This window comes from Protopterus annectens, chromosome 9.part0, assembly GCF_019279795.1.
Source record: "Protopterus annectens isolate FY-2018-M chromosome 9.part0, PAN1.0, whole genome shotgun sequence".
NCBI lineage: Eukaryota > Metazoa > Chordata > Ceratodontiformes > Protopteridae > Protopterus > Protopterus annectens.
Window position 1 is genome coordinate 60,579,664 of NC_056743.1, and position 19,769 is coordinate 60,599,432.

Below are 19,769 nucleotides of genomic sequence, written 5' to 3' on the forward strand. Positions count from 1 at the left end.
AATTTAGGTTCCACAAAATCAGAGTGAAATGTTACATAAAACTGGAGTAAGATTTTAAGGCAATTGTAAGTATCTGTAAGCAACTATGCCGTTATGTCCTGCACAATTTGTGATCAGAAGTCCAGTTTTAGGAAACCTAAGGTATAAGGATTTACAGATCTCCAATCTGTAAAGACTGTGGCATGTATAACCTGAATGCAATGTTTCTTAAATGAAAGTTTGATGAATTAATGACAGATGACTTCTGTAACTGAGCATCAATGTTATCCAGAACTACAATGACATTTTTACAACTAATCTTTGAGATCTACCATTACCATAAAAGAAGCTATGTTTTCCAGAAGAATTCAGGAAAGAACTCTTTGGTGCTCTCAGCATGATTCATGTAAACCACCCTGAATCATCCATCCTTTAACTACCAGTTCTAATAAGCTGTGAATTTTGAGGAATTTGGTGTGATTCTGACTAAAATTAGAAAACCTTAACTTGACAATGTTTACAGGCCGAGCCTGAAAAATGTCATTGTGGATCAGTACCCTAACATGGTTAACAAATGCAAATAAAATAATAAAATAAATGGAATGAGGTTAAATTAGTAGGAAATGTGGATCATTTTACATTGTTAACCATGTTTTTTTTTTTGGACTCTTGTGGAAGAGTATTAGTTTTGGTTCTACAATGAGTTTTAATACATACAGTAATGCTAATTGCAGCTTAATTTCAGATAGAAACATTTGATGCAAAAATACAGCAGTATGTCATTCTGCAATAGAGATAATTAGTTGTCTATAACAACCTTCTTAATTAGAAATTGTTTTTTGCACCTTCGTAATAGAGGAATTGAAAATGCATCTAAGAGTAACTTCACAAGGGAGCATTGCTGTGTTTCTGACTAATTCCAGTTTTCTTCATTCACATGAAGACGGCATTCTCTGAAATGAGTAAGAAATCATTACCCCATGTGTCTTGTAGCACCTTAAAGTGCTATATATAATATGGCAAGGGTTGCACAGCAGTTTGTACTGTTCTGTTTCACACCACACGCTCATGACACTATTCTGGCCTGTGGATGCTTTCTAAGTGTAGTTTGCCTGTTTTGCCTGTGTTTGTGTGAAGTTCCTTTGCTATTCATTTCAATTATACCTCACAAAGATGTGCTGCCTAAGATGACAAAATGCTATAGTTCCCTGAAAGAGCTCATTGTCCACGGAGACATGACAAGATTTCTAGATGACATACAACTGAGAAGGAAAAAATATCTGGTTTATTTTATTTATCCTTTGTTGACCAGGTAAGCCCCACTAGGATAGTAGCCTCTTTTCAAGGGAGACCTGACTTGATATTTATAGTACTAGGGGAAATTTGTTCAGGGCACTGGAGGACTTTCTCTACTCTTTTCAATAGGTATCATGGGATATTTTTTTATCCACCTGAGCTACCACGATCTTAATCCAGCTAGGGCTTCGGTTTAATGTCTGATCTGATGAATGGCATACTCAGGAGTGCAGTCCCCCCTTCATGCTGCCCTGCTCAGGAAACTCTTCTTCAAAGGAATGACCAGCTGAGATATTTGTCACCCAGTAAAATTGCCTCTTGGTGACATCAGAGCTCATAAACATTCCATATTTTGAGATATTTCTACACCCACCAATCGATTAAAATACTCCCGGGCACGTCTAATTTAAAACTATGTTTGAAAAGAATTAAGTGTCAATCAATTCAGTAAAGCAATAGATTATCAGAGATGATCACATTAAAATGCAGCTCCTCTGTTCTGCCTTCCACATCTCTTATTAAAATAGTAAATTCTCCATGAAGAATCTAATACTGGCTTTACCAAGACTGCAATAATATTCTAGCTATCACGTCATACAGTTTAAGCTAGCCTTATTATTTTTGTCATTTTAGACCATGCTATTGACATTTAGTTTAAACCTGACAGGCATCTGTAATGAGCCCACAGACAGATACAAAGCCAGAATGATGAATGGCTTGAGATATTTCACTTTAATATCATGACATTTAAACAGTCTGCAAATGTATAATGAATTAAGGGATACAAGACAAAAAGTGCAGAAGTGTATAAAGACCTCCCAGCCTGCAGCAGTTAGGATGGTGCAGAGACAGGAAGGCAGACTTTCAGCTCAGTTAACCCATAACCCATGGAAGTTAAGGATATCAGAACACAGAGCAGGGCAGTGGTACCGACAGGCTGCAAAGAACAAAAGCTGAAGGGAAGAGATGGGACATGCCAGATTCATGTGTCACAAGTAAGCATGGGAGCAGCATCATTTAATAGAAGGGCAATGCCTCTATAATAAAAAAAAAAAAAAAAAAAAAAATGCTGAAGAGTGTGCTATGCAACACGAGCAGATAGTGTTATTTCGGTAACAAAGTGTTACAGTACTAAAATGCAATTAGTGACTGGAAAACTGTTCCAGAGTTAATATAGCTAAGAGAGGAGACATCCCAATGAAAGGAAGCAATCAAACTGCTGACACACGCACAACCGCACAACCACACACACACACACACATTCTGAAGCGTTACTAAAGATGTATACAGGTAAAAAGACTGCAACATTATGAAACAATGTGCATCAGCAACACATAAAAGCAAAACATAGCAACTGAACAAATGCAGTGCAGGAAAGTTGGTGTAAAGTGGTGCAGCGGTTAGGGTTGTCACCTAACAGCAAGAGGTTCTCTGGTTCCATTCTTGGCTGTGGAGCCTTCGGTGTGGACTCTACATGTCCTCCCTGTGTTGGCTTTGGTATCTTCTGGGTGCTCCAGATTCCTCCTACATTCCAAAGACATGTGTCTGGGCCATTTCTCCCCAGGCCTCCCCTGAAAATGGCACTGTCCTAGTCAAATTTTCCTGGTAAACAAATGTTAACTAAATAAATAAACAATGGAGATGAGACACTGAACTGTACTGTGGTATATTAAGATGCTGCATATTGCAGCACAGAACAGTAGTAAATCTACAATTGAGACAATGTTGCACTGACTTACAGAAGGCAAACAAACATTATTATAAAAAAACTGGGATTCCCTTTACAGAATCAAACCCTTCCTTACTCCTTCAACCAAAATCGCTATAGCTAGAACTCATTTAATCACTACCTTACTCTATGCTTCACCCATATACACCAATCTCTCAAAAAACAACCTAAACAAACTTGCTACTGCCTATCACTGCATTGCTAGATTTGCCACAGGATCTCCTTTTAGAACACATCACTGCAACAACCTAAAACAACTAGGATGGCTACAGTAGTTCCATAACCAGATACTATCTCAACAACTCACTATTATCCATAAGAGCTTGTACTACCCCACCTATACACTTATACTGACTACCCTCATTACCCCCTACAACAATCTTAAGAACCTACGCTCCTCCAATAAGCCACTTATTACCATCAACAAATCCAACAACTCAGCTGGAGATTCACTGTTTTCTAACTCTGTAGGCAAACACTGAAACAGGCTTCCCTCTGAACTCCTATCTCTGACCTCCATAAGACTCTTTAAACTAAAAATAAAAATTTCTCAGTACTCACTGGCTTTGTCCTTGTACTAACCCTGACTAACTGTCTTCTCTGCTCCTAACAAGAGTATATTCTACCTACTTACATCCTCTTGCGGCTTCCTATATATCTTTATTTCACTGTATCATATGATACATTTGTATAATTTTATCAACTGTATATACTTTTTTATCCTGCTTGCAATTGAAAACAACTATTTTGTTTTTATATGTATTGCATTGCATATCACCTCATCATGAGCTAGGTATGCTTGTAATGACAACTGTACCTAATCTGTATGTCTGTAATATGTTTAGACCCTTTTTAACTACCGTTATAATTATTTTAATTTGAGACAATTATTACAGTCATATATTGTGTCTGTGTATGGCTGTAACTGCTTAGAGCTATTTTACTACTGTTATACTTCTTTGAACTTGTGATTATTTTTTACTGTATAAAATTATCTGTGTTGGAGCTTTTCTCCCCGGGCCTCTACTGAAAATGGATTTTATTCCAGTTAGACTAGCCCAGTCAACAAATGCAAAATAAAATAAAACCTGAAAATAAAATGACAAAAGGGTTTAAAGTAAGACCTGAACTACAACTTAATGCTAATCAACAACTTTATACGATCAAGTTAGCAATTTATGTTCTAGTGTCCAGCTAACAGTGGAAAAGTCAGGCATGCTATCAGATATACAGATCAACAAATGGCCTACCCGAATAGTATCAGTACTGAAGAAAGGCAAACTGAAGTTTATGCATGTGGAGACTATAAAGATATTGACAATGATGTAATAAAGGTAGGATTGCATTCTTTCCTGACAAGTGAAGAAATATCTATCTCTCTTAGAGGGTTTGGGAGTATTAGAAAAATAGCTCAATGTGGTCATACATAAAGATTAATATAGAAAACAGTTGCTCAGATGTACTTGATTAAACAAGTCTCTTGCAATAGAACAAACTTAGGCATGCAGGCCTGCTAGGTAGAAGGGAATAGATCAAATAATTCATGGAATTCCCAATGGCAGCATTACTGAAGTGCTGTTCTACCCATGAGGATGCTATGAGCACATAAGCAACTTGTGAAAGGTCTTAGGAATGTGTGTGAAATGAAAAAAGGCACAACTGTCAATTTTTCAAAAATAAAAACTGCTACTGATGTACAAAATGCATAATATAACAATATGTAATATTAAAAATATAACAATGAAATAGCAGTGTTGGGGACTAACCATGTACCACTCTTGCATTTAAGGCCAGTAAGACCAGACAGCTGTGGGGTTGCATCTCCACATCAGGTTCTTGGATTAATTTTCCAATACTGTTATTGTAATAGAGCAGCAGGATGACTAAACTCCCAAGGTGCTGTCCTTTAGATGATATGTTAATTTGAGGTATTATCTGCCGTGGCTGATGCCAACACAGGTTGGTATAAAAAGATTCTACAGGGATTATTAATAAGAGTACAATTTTGCTGTTGCCTTGACCAAAATGCTCCTTTGGAACAAATATCTTGGGTCTCCTCCAAAAATATGCACATGCCTAGAGAAAGAGACTAGCCCAAACAAGCAAGCAAGCAAAAACAATTAAATGCTGTGGGGCTTGCAACTGACAAAAAATGGCTGTGCAAGTTACAAATTAAGACAAATACTACAGAATTATTCCTAGGAGCAGGAATACCTCCATACAGCAATAAACAAATATTACCAAATTATATTAACATAATACAAAATAACACAACACTTGAGAAAGTATATTAATTTTATTATTATTATTAACCTCATTACATCCTAGTGACGCCTCTAGGTGTTTCTGTAGTTCTAGCCTACTGATGCCTCTAGGTGTCAAATATTGCTCATTCATATTTGCAATAATAATAACTCCAAAACCATGCAACATACAAAGTATTAACGTATTTTAGTTTAAAGCTTACACAAGGACAAAAACAACTCTGTTGATATTTGACCTCTGTCTAGTGCAGGTAAAAATTTATCAATTGTTGTTCATATATTATTTATTTATATTCTCATAAATGCTATGTTTTTCTAAATATATTGACAGCCAGGTAGAACCGATAGAACTCCTTATCCTCATATGAAAACTCTCAGCTGGATGAATAAAATGCTGCTGGCAGTATGAGTATAACTTGAGTGAGTGCTGAACTGTGCTTAATGTGTTTTATAAACCTAAAGAATCCTACCACTGTAAAATAGTTTGTGCTGAAAAGTTTGATATTTATACTTCAGTAACCGCTACGGCTGAAGAGATATGAACATTTGTTAAAATGTGGGGACAATTTGATTTTATCAGAAAACTTAGGCTCCACCCATTGGAAGTTGACGTACAAACTTCCACAGCTCCGCTGGAGGGAATGAATTTTTGCTTAACTTATTGAATCATTATCCTCTTTAATTATGAATAATGACTTAATAGAAGACAAACATATCAATATAGGATTTAGTTATCTGCTAATGCACTGCAAACTCCTGAAGTATAGAAAAGCCCTTTGAAGAAATGCGTACTAAAGTTAAAATACTTGAGAATGTTTCAAATATAAATGTTAATAATAAGACAGAAATGCTTATAATGAATAAAATTATAGATAAGAGAAAAATTAAGATAACATTTTGTCCCTCCTAAGATATTTGTTAAGTATATGGGAATTCTTATGTCAGATTATATAAACTACATGATTAGAGCGCTATAACACTATAACAGAACAAGTTAACTGACACATGGCGTACATTAACATACTCTCAAAGGAAAAGATAAAGTTTGCTACAATTATTTTAATTTTTATATTTTACCCATCAACTGATATAGGTCTAGGGAAATATATTTTGATTATTAATAAGATATGCATGGATATTATAAATTATACTAGTCCTCTGGATAAGGGAGTAATTAGTTTACCTAACAGTTATGCTTTGGTCTTGATTTTCAAAACCAACTTTATATCGGTTTGATAATCACTATGAAGCAGAATGGAAAATGTTTAACATTAATATCTGCGAAAACTCTGAAGAAAAATTATTACTCTTTCACTATACATCATTAATAAAATGCTGTGGGTTACTGAGAATTACTTTAATGAGTTTCAGAATAGGCTAATAAATTCCAGTTGCATCAATATTATGTTATAGGTTTTGAGAAATTATACAGATAAACACACCATTAAAACATTTCTTCTATAACTAATATAACTGTATATACTGAAAGCAACATTCAAAATATTATGCTGTTAGGAAATAAGAAACTTATTACTGATTTAAATATTTAAATGGAATAAATACTGATACATTCATGTCTAGATCTGATTTGGAACATCTCCACTGGAGCCTAATTTTTAAAATAAGACTAAAAGAAGAAGCTATAGCAATGAAGGTAATTCTTTTCAAAAATATGGAGATATGCATCTTATGATTAGGGTAGATACATAAATGTCCCCCTATCTAAACTATATAATTTAATATTAGAATCTAAAATGAATAATAGGCAGTACAACTTTATCAAATCATACAAGTTGAATGAGAGACTGATAATGTATACAAAGAACGTCTTAAAACCATTTGTCAAATTACTTCCAATTTGTCTTGAAGGCTGTTTACAAGGAGCTATACACTTACAAAATACGTACCCTTTCAATCATAGCCTAACCGCAGGCTTTGTTCCTGTGGAGTGGAGAACATCAACAATTATTCCCATTCACAAAGTTGGCCTGCCAACAGACCCAGGGAATTACAGGCCCATAAGCCTAGCCAGCCTCATCTGTAAGGCCATGGAACGTAACATTATGGACCTCATAAATAAAGACACAGGTGACCTCCATACCCTGGATCCTATCCAATTCAGGTTCAAGGGCAGAACCTGCCTGTTAAATCTGGTGGAATGTCTTTGAAAATGTGACCAAGGCCACTAATGAGGGTAAATCTGTGCACACAGCATACCTCAACATGGCAAAGGCTTTCAACACATTGCCACATTCAGGTATTACTGAAAAGCTTGACAAACTGAAGGTAAACCACTTCATTGTATGATGGATTGCCAACTGGTTCACAAACCAGACACACACTATCGAAGTGGGTGACACCACGTAAACCAGCAGACCTGTTGCCAGTGGCATGAAACAGAGGTCAGTGCTGGGCCCACTACTGTTTGGTATATACTTCTCAGAAGTTCACCACAAAACTAAGGGATTGTAACTGACCAAGTTTGCAGACGAATGCAAACTCGGTGCAATTACTGAATCCCCAAATGATGTCCGTATACTCCAGGATGGTCTTATGCAGTCCAACGCCTGTTGTATTTGTCACGGCCTCAAACGGAATGCAAAGAAATGCATCATCATTCTCTTTGGCACAAACAATTTCCGTTCACACTATCAAATAAATAACAATATCCTAGGTACCCATGAAGTGGTAAGGGACCTGGGATCACAAGTTGACTGCAACTGTAACTTCGACCTCCATCTGCCTACTGTAGTAAGGAAGGCTTTCTACATAGCACACTTGATTAGTAAAGGCATCACCTTGACAGCAAAAGAGGTTATAACCCCTCTATACTCTGCACTAATCCAGCCCCTAACTGAGTTTAACACCCCATTCGGCATGTACTCTACAAAGCATCTGCAGCAATTGGAGACACCTCACAGGTTTCTAACAAAGAAGAGCAAGGGGCTCCAGCATGTGCCTTAAGATGAACTCAAGTCCCTGTCACAATACTCTATCATATAGACTTCGTAGGGGAGACTTATGCCTGGCCTACTGAGTAATCGAACACCCAAACCTAATGAACTTGATGCATATCCATAAACCAAACGGGGCTAGGGTTACCTGTTCCAGGAACCTAAATATGGCCTGTGACTTAAATAGGACATGCTTGAGGGACAGATTTATTTCCCAGTGACAGCCGCATCTTTGGAACAGGCTAACAATTCATGTGAAACAGAGAACCTCTATGACACTGTTCAAAAGGAACCTGGACGAGTGGATGGGGCACCATAAATTCTTACCAGGGATACCACCCACAACCCTTCTGGACATAGGCATTCATCACTAAATGCAGTCTTGGGCACTGACTAGCATTTCTATGGTATTACATTGGGATGAAATGGCTAGGCTTAAAATGACCTCCTGGTCAATAGACTAGTCATCTCCTATGATCCTATGAGTTAAGTAAATCTACAAAACAAATGAAGTCACCTGTTGCAGATTCAAAAATATATATATATATATATCTGAAGGTAGACTTGTATCACATCTTTTAAAAGTGTCAAAAAATATTAACTATAATAATGGCGCTTCTTTAGAACACTGTGGTCTGACAAGTGTGCCATTAAGGACTCTGACATGACTGTTATTTTCCCTAATTGTGTTAACCCTTCACAACAGCTTCTAGTCTGGTCTTCATTAGCAATATAAAGGAAAGTAATTACAATGAACTGTAAATGTGAATCACTACCATATTTTAACGAGTTTGTAAAACAGGTCACTGGTTTATGTCAGAAAGAAATGTTTACTACTGATATGACATAAAATGGTAAACAGACAAATTTTAGGTATTGGAGGAAATTGAAGTTATTACTAGAAAGGTATGTTTGATTTAACGTATTATGTTCTGATTTTATGTATTATGTCTGGAGCCTTTCTCCCTGGGCCTCCACTGAAAATGGGCCTGTGTCCAGATGGACCTTCCCAGTAAACAAATGTAAAATAAAAATAAAATGTCAGCTACAAAGTAAAGCAAAAATCATATGTTAATATAAACTTTTCAATGTATTTAAGTGGATAATGCAAACAGTTGTGTTTATTTTTTTAAACTATAAATAATTAAAATAAATCAGGGAAGGGAAGAAAAAAATTCAAACAGTACTTGCAGTAAAGAATATGTAATCCGATTGTGAATCATAACTCACTATCAACTATTCTTAAAACAAGAAGGTAGGCATCCAAACTACCTACAAGGTGGCTGCAGTAATAGTCCCCGTTTATTGGGGTAATCTTGCATTAGATGAGGAAAAATCAATATATTATAATGGATTGTCTCACCTGCAATAAGGAGATCCTGAGAAATAGATAACCATGGATCCGTTATGTATAATAGTGCATGTTATGCAGTAATGCTATCCCAACTATACAATTCAGTTGTAAAATGGTAGTTTAGCAGAAAAGTGTGGAACTAATAAATACTGAAACTTCTATCCGATAAGAGCAACTGTGTTATAATGGACTTTATTCTGTGCTACCAAAATTGCAGTCTTGTCCAGGTGACATCCAACAGTGCTAGATGGTATACAAGATCACAAAAAGATAATGTTCTTCACCAGATATTTTCTGGGGTGACCTGGCACTGGCTAAAAATTGCTATCATAACTGAACACAGTAATGGATATCAAATGGAACCCCCCAGTATAATTGCATGCTATGGAAAGCTATCTTCACAATGGCAACATGCCTGATTTTAAGAGGGACTGGCCATGCAAAGTCTCAACTCTCATAATTACCTTGGCTATACCAAGAGATCACTACAAAATAAAATAATTAAGAATAATTTCAGCCATGCTAAGAAAACTTTTGCAGGGAACTTTCTGCCTGCAGAAACGGTCATTTGTAAAGTGCCCATAGTCCAGGTTAGATAAATGTAAGCCACGGGGAAGGGAAAGTTCGACACATCGCAGGTATACAATTCCTGAGCAAGCTACAGGTGAAGTGATTAGAAAATTGGAAGAAATGTGAGAAAACTATCAAAAGAAAGGTTCATCAGAAGAAAGATCGGGCAAAAAAAGATAAATTATTGCTTATTGTAACACAATATGCACAACTATCAGTGCAACACTGAATGTATTCTTAAGTAAATTGCATTGCATCTCACCTTGCCATCACCGATCAGTATATTACAAGCTTAACCAAAGCAGCACAAAGACCTGATCTATGACGGTTAGACTAGTTCAGTTAGTTACTGGTCAAGCTTGTTGCTTGATTAGGACCTGAACATAATTATTTTATTCTAAGACTGGCCATCTAAAGAAGAACTAGATTAGACAGCAGGATAATTAACTTGCAAGACAGACAAGTATGAAAACAATCAGCTGATTTGGACGAAGAATTAATTAATTAGATAAGCATCATTGTCCGTCTACTGGAACCAACTCAGATACTATGAAACCGATTTCTGCATGGCTACTCGCAAGACAATTCATGTACAATACTATCTCCACTTCAGGATAAAGATGACCTACCTATCATACAACAAACAAGACCAGATTATTGCTTATGGCCAAGTTCTAAGAGGTACATTTTGTTAAAGAAACAGCATGAACATTTCAAAAAATAAATAAAAAAAATATTTTTGTTAGTAAATATGATTCACAACATAATATAATTCTACAGAATGAAGGCAATGAAGATTAATGAAAAAGTGTGCATCTAACCCCTTAATATCAGATGCCTGTCAAATTGGCACTTTATTCCAGTTAAAGAATTCCAGATGCCAATATGAAAACTGTCCTATGCAATTTGTTAAAAACTGTTAAATCATAAAAAAATGATAACATTTAAAATAAAAACACCATGTTGCTCTCAAATCAGTTTGGGTTCCCACAGTAAATTAATATGCTAATTAATTGACTACCCTAATGTGATGTAAGGAAATGTATCTCACTTGTACCCAGAAGTGAGATGGCTTGATGCTCGTTGGCATATCTGATACTATGGCCCCTTTTCAGCCAATCATTTCACAGCATTTATGTGAGATCAGCAATGACCATCCATATCTTAAATGCAACCCAGACCTTGCTTTTACATTGCCTTCTCATCATTTACCCAGGTTGTGGAAGCAAGCGCACCCGGTAATATTTAGGAACTATTTTTCACCCGGTAATATTTAGGAACAATTTTTCACCCGGTAATATTTCGGAACAATTTTTCACCCGGTAATATTTCTGAACAATTTTTCACCCAGTAATATTTCAGAACAATTTTTCTCCCTAGCTATTTCAATAAAACAGAATAGTAGCAGGTAGTTGATAAATGCATAGTCAATGATAACATACACTGGCCACAATAATGGCCGATTATTCCTAGCAGGAGATTAGATAAATGTATCTGTGAGTACTGCTAGCAACATGCACTGTCTGCAGTAATTAATAAAGTTATTGTTTTAATAAAAAGGAACACTCTGACAAGCAAATGTGGGGAAAATGATGGTACATTTCTGATAACAGACCAGAGATAGACTGCAACCAAGCTAATGCCAGTTTCAGTAAGAAACTAACTCGTAGATCTCTTAGTGGGGAATATGTTTCATATTATACTGCATCACTCGTGTAATACTATTTGCCAAAGGAGTGGATAGTAAAAGTGTATGTGTGTATGTGTGTTTAAGTAAAAATCCTTCAGAGGTGGTTTACCTAATTAGAGAGAACATGTAAGTAGGATAGTCCCTGCTGAAACAGTAGAGAACATATCATTTGTGGTATTTTTGCATAAACTGTATTTATGGTTTATTTACTGGAGTAGTCCTGTACTTAGTACTCTTAGGCAGTGCCTAGATTAGTGAAGATTTATACAGAAAAGCTTGCAGCTCAAATGTTTATACAAATTTAATTAAAGGATCAGTATAGGGGGAAAAAAGAGAAGTCATAGTAGATATGGTATCTAATAAAAATAACATCAGAGCAAGTGGCACTGGAGGCATGCTTCATTAGTCTATATGCAGCTTTTTACAGTTCAAAATCTAAACATGTTCACTTTCAATGAAAAAAGAGAACACATGCACTTTGTTTACATTCTAGTTCTCAGTTCTTCAGTACGGTTGCAAGATCTTACTGAAAAGCCAAAAGCCCTTACAGTTCTCAGATGTTACAGCTCTGGTCAGACTGCTTACATATTCACAATTAGGTTCCTGGTACTCTCTACGTAAACTCCTGTTACTCCACAGGCAAAGCCACAATTAAGCACCGGGTATGTCACAGCATCTTCTGGTTATGGGTCCCTCACCCCAGCAGTGTTCACTCTTAGCCTTGAAAAATTCCTCTCAGAAAAAAAACAATTGCATCTACCCATTTGGAATACAGGCTTTGCTTTTACCAGCACTTCAGAAACTGATTCATATTCAACTTTGCTATTATATGCTTTTCTACTGTAATCTCTTTTGTATGTGCATAACCATCAAGTTCATACCATATTATGTGAAGTATACAGAGCACCTGAAGAATGCATTCCTAACATCGCATCTATTCATTATGCTGCTCTCACAGACAAAGGAATGGTTAAGGAGAGGCAAATTCAAACTAAGAAATGAAAGGTTAATATTGGCGGCACAAGATAGTTGGCTACATACATGTTGGTTTACAAAGTCTATTGAACATGTGAGAGAAAAAGACAAATGTAGGTTTTGTAAAACAGAATTGGAAACAGTTGTACACCTTGCTGCTGGCTGCGACATACTAATGGCAGAAGGATTGTATAATGAAATGCATAATAATGTGGCGAGACTGTTGCACTGGAGATTGTGCAAACATTATGGCACTGAAGGGCTGAAAAAGACTGGAAACATGAACCCCAAAGCATCATAGAAAATGATAAAGTTTATATCACACGGGATCACCCAATATCAAAAGCTCAAATGATAGATGCTAAAAACAAAGAAAAGACAAAAGTAGCATTGATCTCGCCAGACCCAGTGACTACAGTGTCCTGCTTACTGAGACACAAAATCATAAAATATGAGGATTTGCAGGCAGAAATGAGAGCAATCTGGAATAAAGATACCCCAGATAGTTCCAATAGTAGTAGGAGCAATGGGTCTTATAAAAAGAGTCTACAATCCTACTTAGATATGCTACCAATACAGGCAACTCCATACGAATTTGCAGGAAGTGTCACTGCTAGGTACATTGCGAGTGCTGTGCAGAGCACTTTTGGCTGACAGAGTGAAATAACACTAATTTCATGAACTTTAATTGTACTTTGACTTAGGAATGGGGTCCATTCCTGTCATGGTGTAAAACACCCAAGATTTGGAGAAATTAAAAAAAAAAAACACAAAGATGTATAAATTTCAGGATAACAGAGTTAGGAAACTGGCACAGGTGTACAATGTCAGACTTTATAAATTCAGTAAAAATTAAGAATGACCTGCATGTTTAGTAAAGAGAGTAAAACACAAGTCCAGTGACTACACATGAACCTATTAACTGTTCTGTATATTTAAATGCTTTTGTCTTTAGCATGTTTATGCAATACATCTGCTTAATAAAGCAAAGGACAGGCTGCCTGCTACAGAGCATTAAATAAGTGCTGGTGGACCCACTCCTACAAGTATTTAACTTGAGCTCATTCAGTGTTTTTGTCCCCAGGTTTGGTACACAGTACATGTGATGCTTCTTAAAGAAAGCGTGACCCCGTCAAGGAACACAGATAATTACAGATGCATCAGTCTAATGGCCATGGAATGGGCCATAATTGATCAACTATAGCATAAAAAATTCTTGTAAAACTAGGCCCACAGTAGTTTGGCTTTGTTAATGGTAGGTCCTAACTAATGAAATCAGAGTAAAATGCAAGTCCTGCGTAGTGATCACACTGTCCATACAGCATACTTCAATCTCGTCAAAGCATATGATACTATACCACTTGCCAACATTATCAGAAAGCTAAATGTTCTCTAAAATGATCCAGATATATTTTTGTGGATAATTAATTGGCTGAGGGCCAGAACTCATACTTTGAGTGTGACAACAATGGCCTCAGATAGCAGGAAAGTCAGTGGGGTACCAGCAGGTTCCATGCTAGGACTATATACTTCTCTGATCTCCAAGTCAAAAATATGAAACTCTGGTTAACCAAGTTGACTGATGATTGCAAACTGGATATTACACTTTAATAATCTTCTGATATGCAAAAACTACAAAGTCCACTTATGTGTTACTAGCTGGTGCACTGACAGGCTAAAACTAAATGCTAAAACAAAATGCAATAATGTTGCACTTTGCAAATGATCCCTCCACCCAGCTTATAGTACCCAAAACCAATCTAGATGAAAAGAAGATGGAGAGTCCATGGAACATGGGTAGTTAACTCCCTCTCCGTTGACCATTATGTTGCAACAATGGTCAGGCAATACTTTTGTCATGGCTGATTATAAAGGAAATTGTCAATAGGACTTTTCTATATGCTGCACAGATCAGGCCCATCCTAGAAAACAGTGCCCAATGGTTTCTGACCACAAAAGTCAAGTGCTTCAAAGGACCAAAGCTGTTAAGAGAGGCTGGTAGCCTTGTCCCTGTATTCAGGGTCCTGCAGACTCCTTAGGTGCAATCTCTGCCTTGCCTTCAGGCCAACTGTGATGCAGCAGTCCAATTCAAACACTCCTATGAACACTAGACCAGAGATCTGAACCTGCTTCAGCACATAAGCCATGGTAGAAAGGCAGATTTGTCCCACAATGACTACTACTTCTCTGGAAGAATCTTCCTCTCCATATCAAGGAATTCAACACACTATCTTCCTTTCAGAAGAAATTATGCAAATGGATGTGACTTTATAAATTCACCCAGTTATGTATGCCTCATCTCTTCTTCGTAAAGTAGGTAAGGTCTAAAGGTGGGTACCAGCAAGGTCTAAATGGCCACATGGCCTACTTGCCTTATACATTTCTTGGATTCTATGAGCAAGATAAAGCAGTAAAAGAAGTGAGATGGGATAGGAGGTCATATGACTCCTGAAGGAAGCCAGTGGTGACGGACTTTTAATATGCTTTATAGGCAAACATAAATTGAGTAACGAGTCTAGTAGTTTCTGACAAAATGGAAGTTAAATCCATGCAGCAGCAGGAAAGTAGCATAGAATATTACAACTGATTTTGGAAGATTCATGTTCTTTGATAAAACTCGTTTGAGAAATGCAAGTCACTTAACTGTATGCCAGGTGACAAGACATTCTGGGCCTGGGCATGGATATTTGAATAGTAATGTGTGTGTAATTTCAAAGTTGTGGTTGGGACAGCTTAGCATTTGTAATACAGTATAATGTAGATAACAGGGCAGATTTAAGCAAAATTTGCATTTCTATAGTGTGCGCGATTTACTTCATTAAGTATGTATTTATGTAAATTTCCCATACTCCATGTGTTTTACAGCAATCTGAATAGCAATATTGTTTCTTCCTGTATTTTCCCTTTAACTAGTGAGGGGTACAGTTTCACTCAGCATAGCATCTCAAGTTTTAAGGGTATCCTTGTCTGCACATTTTCCTGTAAAGGAGGATGGCATAATGGTTAAGGTGTTTGCCTTACAAACAGAAGGTACAGAGTTTGATTCTCACATGGGGTAAGTGGCTAGGCTTAAAAATGGCCTGCAAAGGCAGTTAGCCTAGTACCAGCCTATGAACCTATGAAGTAAATTTGCTGTAAATTATAACTAGTACCAGTAGACTAAGGGGATGAAGCCAAGATGATGGCACAGGTGACCAGAACTCAAGTATCAGCTCGGGTGCTTCTCAGTCCTGGCAAGGAGAGATGAGTATCCAAAGAGGTGCAGAGCAGAGATGCAAACTACCCAATTGCCGGGACAAAGATCTCCTGGTAGGGCAAGTTTGCAGTTCACCAAGCCGCCACTGGACAGGTGCCATTATTAGCAAGTACACAGAAGAATGCACCTGCAAATAAGATATCTTATGTCATCAAATTGAGGGACAGCTCATCTCCCTTGCTGCGATGGGATTAGGACTAAAGAAAAACATTAGGTCAGCATCTGGTATGCCAGTAAGAGCATGAGCAAGTCTGACATTCTGCCTTTAGTACAACCACACCTAGATCTCTCTTACTCAGTCTTTGGATTATAGTCCTCATAAAACAAATAAATCATTTGCTTTTGATGTCATGAAGGTCAGCAGGCAAGGGAGCAAAAATGACTTGGAATAAAAATGCTATTGTCTATTCTCCCCAATACTTCTATTTGGCCACTAAAGTCACCTGGCTGAGGCTGCTAGTCCTGCTGTGCACAGCTTTTCCTGAAAGCCATGAAACTGTTCACTAGAAATGTAATGCTTGTTTCCTACTGATTCAACAAGAACTTATTTTGTAACAGCCACTTTTTCAAAGAAATACAATTATTTTGCATGTGATTTCACAGCGAGTCAGCCATTCTCTAATCCTGCACTGGTATAATTTCTAAACACTGAAATCAGTAAGAATCTCAAGTTGGATCCTTGGGGTACTCCTAAATGTGATCTATAGCTAGAAAACGTGTGAAGTACTTGTTGGAACTTATAATCTGTTAGATGCACTACTAAACTAATACAACACAAGCTGAAAAGGTCTTTTAGTTTCATTCAAGGCAGTAACAAGCTGTGGTTGACAAGGTGAAAGCAGTTGTATAATAAGACTGACACTAAGACAGCCTTTATCGCAGCTTGCTATGATACATTCTAGCAGCCATACGAATGTTGCTATGGGTAAAGCTGTTTCATCTCTGGGAGAAGTTGGCTCTTTGTTGGAGATGAAACAGGTTACAGGGGAACTCCTCTTTCCTGTATTTTGTACAGGATGCAGAGAATGCTTATAGGTTAGCAATTTTTTTATACATCTGTAAATTACCTTCCTTAAATGGAGACATTAACTTTTTTACTGCTACCATATTTTTGGAACATGTCCCTTTCCAAGACTTCTGTTTATCTTCTCTTTCGGCTGCTCCCGTTAGAGGTAGTCACAGTGGATCATCGGTTTCCATTTCTTCCTGTCCTCTGCATCTTGGTCTGTAACACCAACCACCTGCATGTCCTCTCTAACCACATGAATAAACCTTATCTTTGACCTTCCTCTTTTCCGCTTACCTGGTAGCTCCATCCTTAGCATCCTTTTCCCAATATACCCAGCATCCCTCCTCAGCACATGTCCAAACCAACGCAATCTCACCTCTCTGGCTTTGTCTCCAAACTGACCAACCTGGGCTGACCCTCTAATATACTTATTCCTAATCCTGTCTACCCTTGTCACACCCACTGCAAATCTTAACATATTTAACTGTAACACGTCCATCTCAGACTCCTGAAACTGTTTTTGCTAATAAAACAAGCAGGCAAACATCCACATGAAGGTGGTATAGTAGTGGGCCAGACTACCTTTGGCTCTCAAAATTGTTACCTTCTTATAATTCAATACCATGGCTACTGCAAATGTCATAATTATTTTTGGTTCATATCAGATGCACTCTTTTTGCTCACAGGGCAAATGCATATACATAAAATCATAGATATGCAACACTGTCATATCTGAAATAAATCCAGTATTGATTTGACCCTGAAATTTGTATTTTCATGCATATGAAATGCTCACAAAAAAAAAAATATATATATATATATATATATATATATATATATATATAGTACTGAAATCTAGAATTCAAAACCTCAAGAATCACCTTTTCCATTATTTCTATCTTTAAAAAAACACAACCCATGTATAGTTTATAACTAAAAATTCAACCTAGCATTTCTGTCAGTTTTATTACAAAATGTCAAACTGTTCCAGACACAACCATGAATTGAAAGAAGCAAAGACAGACAAACCAGAATGTGGCAAGGTGCATTCTACTCAGTTTCTGTAAGACACAGGCATATGGCTTTATGACTGCTGTTATTTGCTATTCAAAATATTTGTATAGTTTCCATATTGAATTACATTAAAACCCTAAGCATGTACACCATGCGAGTAGCAAGTAAGACTTCCATTTAAATACTGCCACTTCAGTTCTGATGAAATCCCTAGCCATCTTTGAGACAAAAGCACTAAACCAATGAAGAAAAAAAAAACTTTGCATTATTTCTTCTGGAAGTGGCTTTGTCTTTTCCTAGTGATTTTTTTTTTGTTTTGTTTTGCTTGCTTTATTTGGTCACGTATCACTAGTTCATGATACATGTTTTCATTTTTATTTTAAGTGGGTTGTCGGTATCAGTGGATTCAGAACACTGTGCAGAGTTTTCCAGAAGTGGTATTTCATTGAATTCTATCCCGGACTCCTAACACACATCCATCCATACCATTAATGTGTATATGGATGGATGTGTGATCTAGAACCAGTAAACATTTTGATAAATAGGTTCATAGGTTTATACTAGGCTATCTGCCCTAAGGCATTTATAAGCCTAGCCCAAATTTTTGTGGCTTACGCCACCCCTTATATGAAAAAATACTGTGCCCATTAGTTTGTTGTGCCTCTGTCCAGCAGTGACACAGAGATGATTCCCGGGTTAAACCTACAATCTCCCATCCACAGGTCTAGATTTCTCTTGAACAGAGTCAGCGAGGTGCTCTGCCTCACATGGACCGGGATTTTATTCCACAGCATAGGGAGTCTCTGAGTGATAAATCTATCCCTCCGGCACGTCCTATTTATATCCGTGCTAAGGTTTAAGTCGCTTGCTCTAGTGGTTTTGGTGGATTTGGATTTTTTGAGGTGGAGCATGTCCATTAATTCTGGGTTGGACATGGCCTTGTATGTCAGGCACATGTCACCTCTGAGCAGACGGTATGCGACTGAATAGAGCTGGAGTTTCTTCAATCTGGCAGCATATGACAGATTTTGGAGTCCCTTTATCCTTTTGGTGAGGAACTTTTGGGGTCTCTCCAATTGCTGCAGATGTCGGGTGAGATACATCCCGAATGGGGCATTGTACTCGATCATTGGTCTGATAAGTGAAGAGTACAGGGGAACAATAACCTCACTAGATCTGGATGTGAATCCTTCATGATCAGGTGGGCAATGTAGAAGGTCTTTCTAACCACTTTAGCAATGTGAGTGTCAAAGAAAGGCCACTGTCAACCTGGGTCCCCAGGTCCCTGATAACCTCTTCTGTGCTTAGTGGATTGCCACCTATATGGTAGCTTGGGGTTACCTTGTTTTTCCCGAAGGGTATGACTATACATTTTTTGGCGTTTAACTTCAGGCCATGGCTCTGGCACCAGCTATCTGTTTCCGTGAGTCCTTTCTGAAGGATATCCGTGTCTGATGCACTTTCCACTATGGCGCCCAGTTTGCAGTCGTCTGCAAACTTTGTCAGCCAAAGTCCTCCTATGTTGGCCTGTACTTCTGAGAAGTAGATGCCAAACAATAGGGGGCCAAGGACCGAGCCCTGTGGGACACCACTTGTGACCGGCTTGGAGTCTGACACAGCGCCAGCAACTCTAACCCTGTGGGTTCTTGTCCTTAAGCCAGTTTGCAACCCATCTTGTG

General features: G+C 37.5%; 1 protein-coding gene across 4 annotated transcripts in view; it reads right to left on the reverse strand.

Annotated features, from left to right (window-relative positions):
* The window catches only part of TP53I11 (tumor protein p53 inducible protein 11), a 1,760,993-nt gene that overhangs the window by 986,080 nt on the left and 755,144 nt on the right, over nt 1-19,769 (reverse strand). The window lies entirely within an intron of this gene.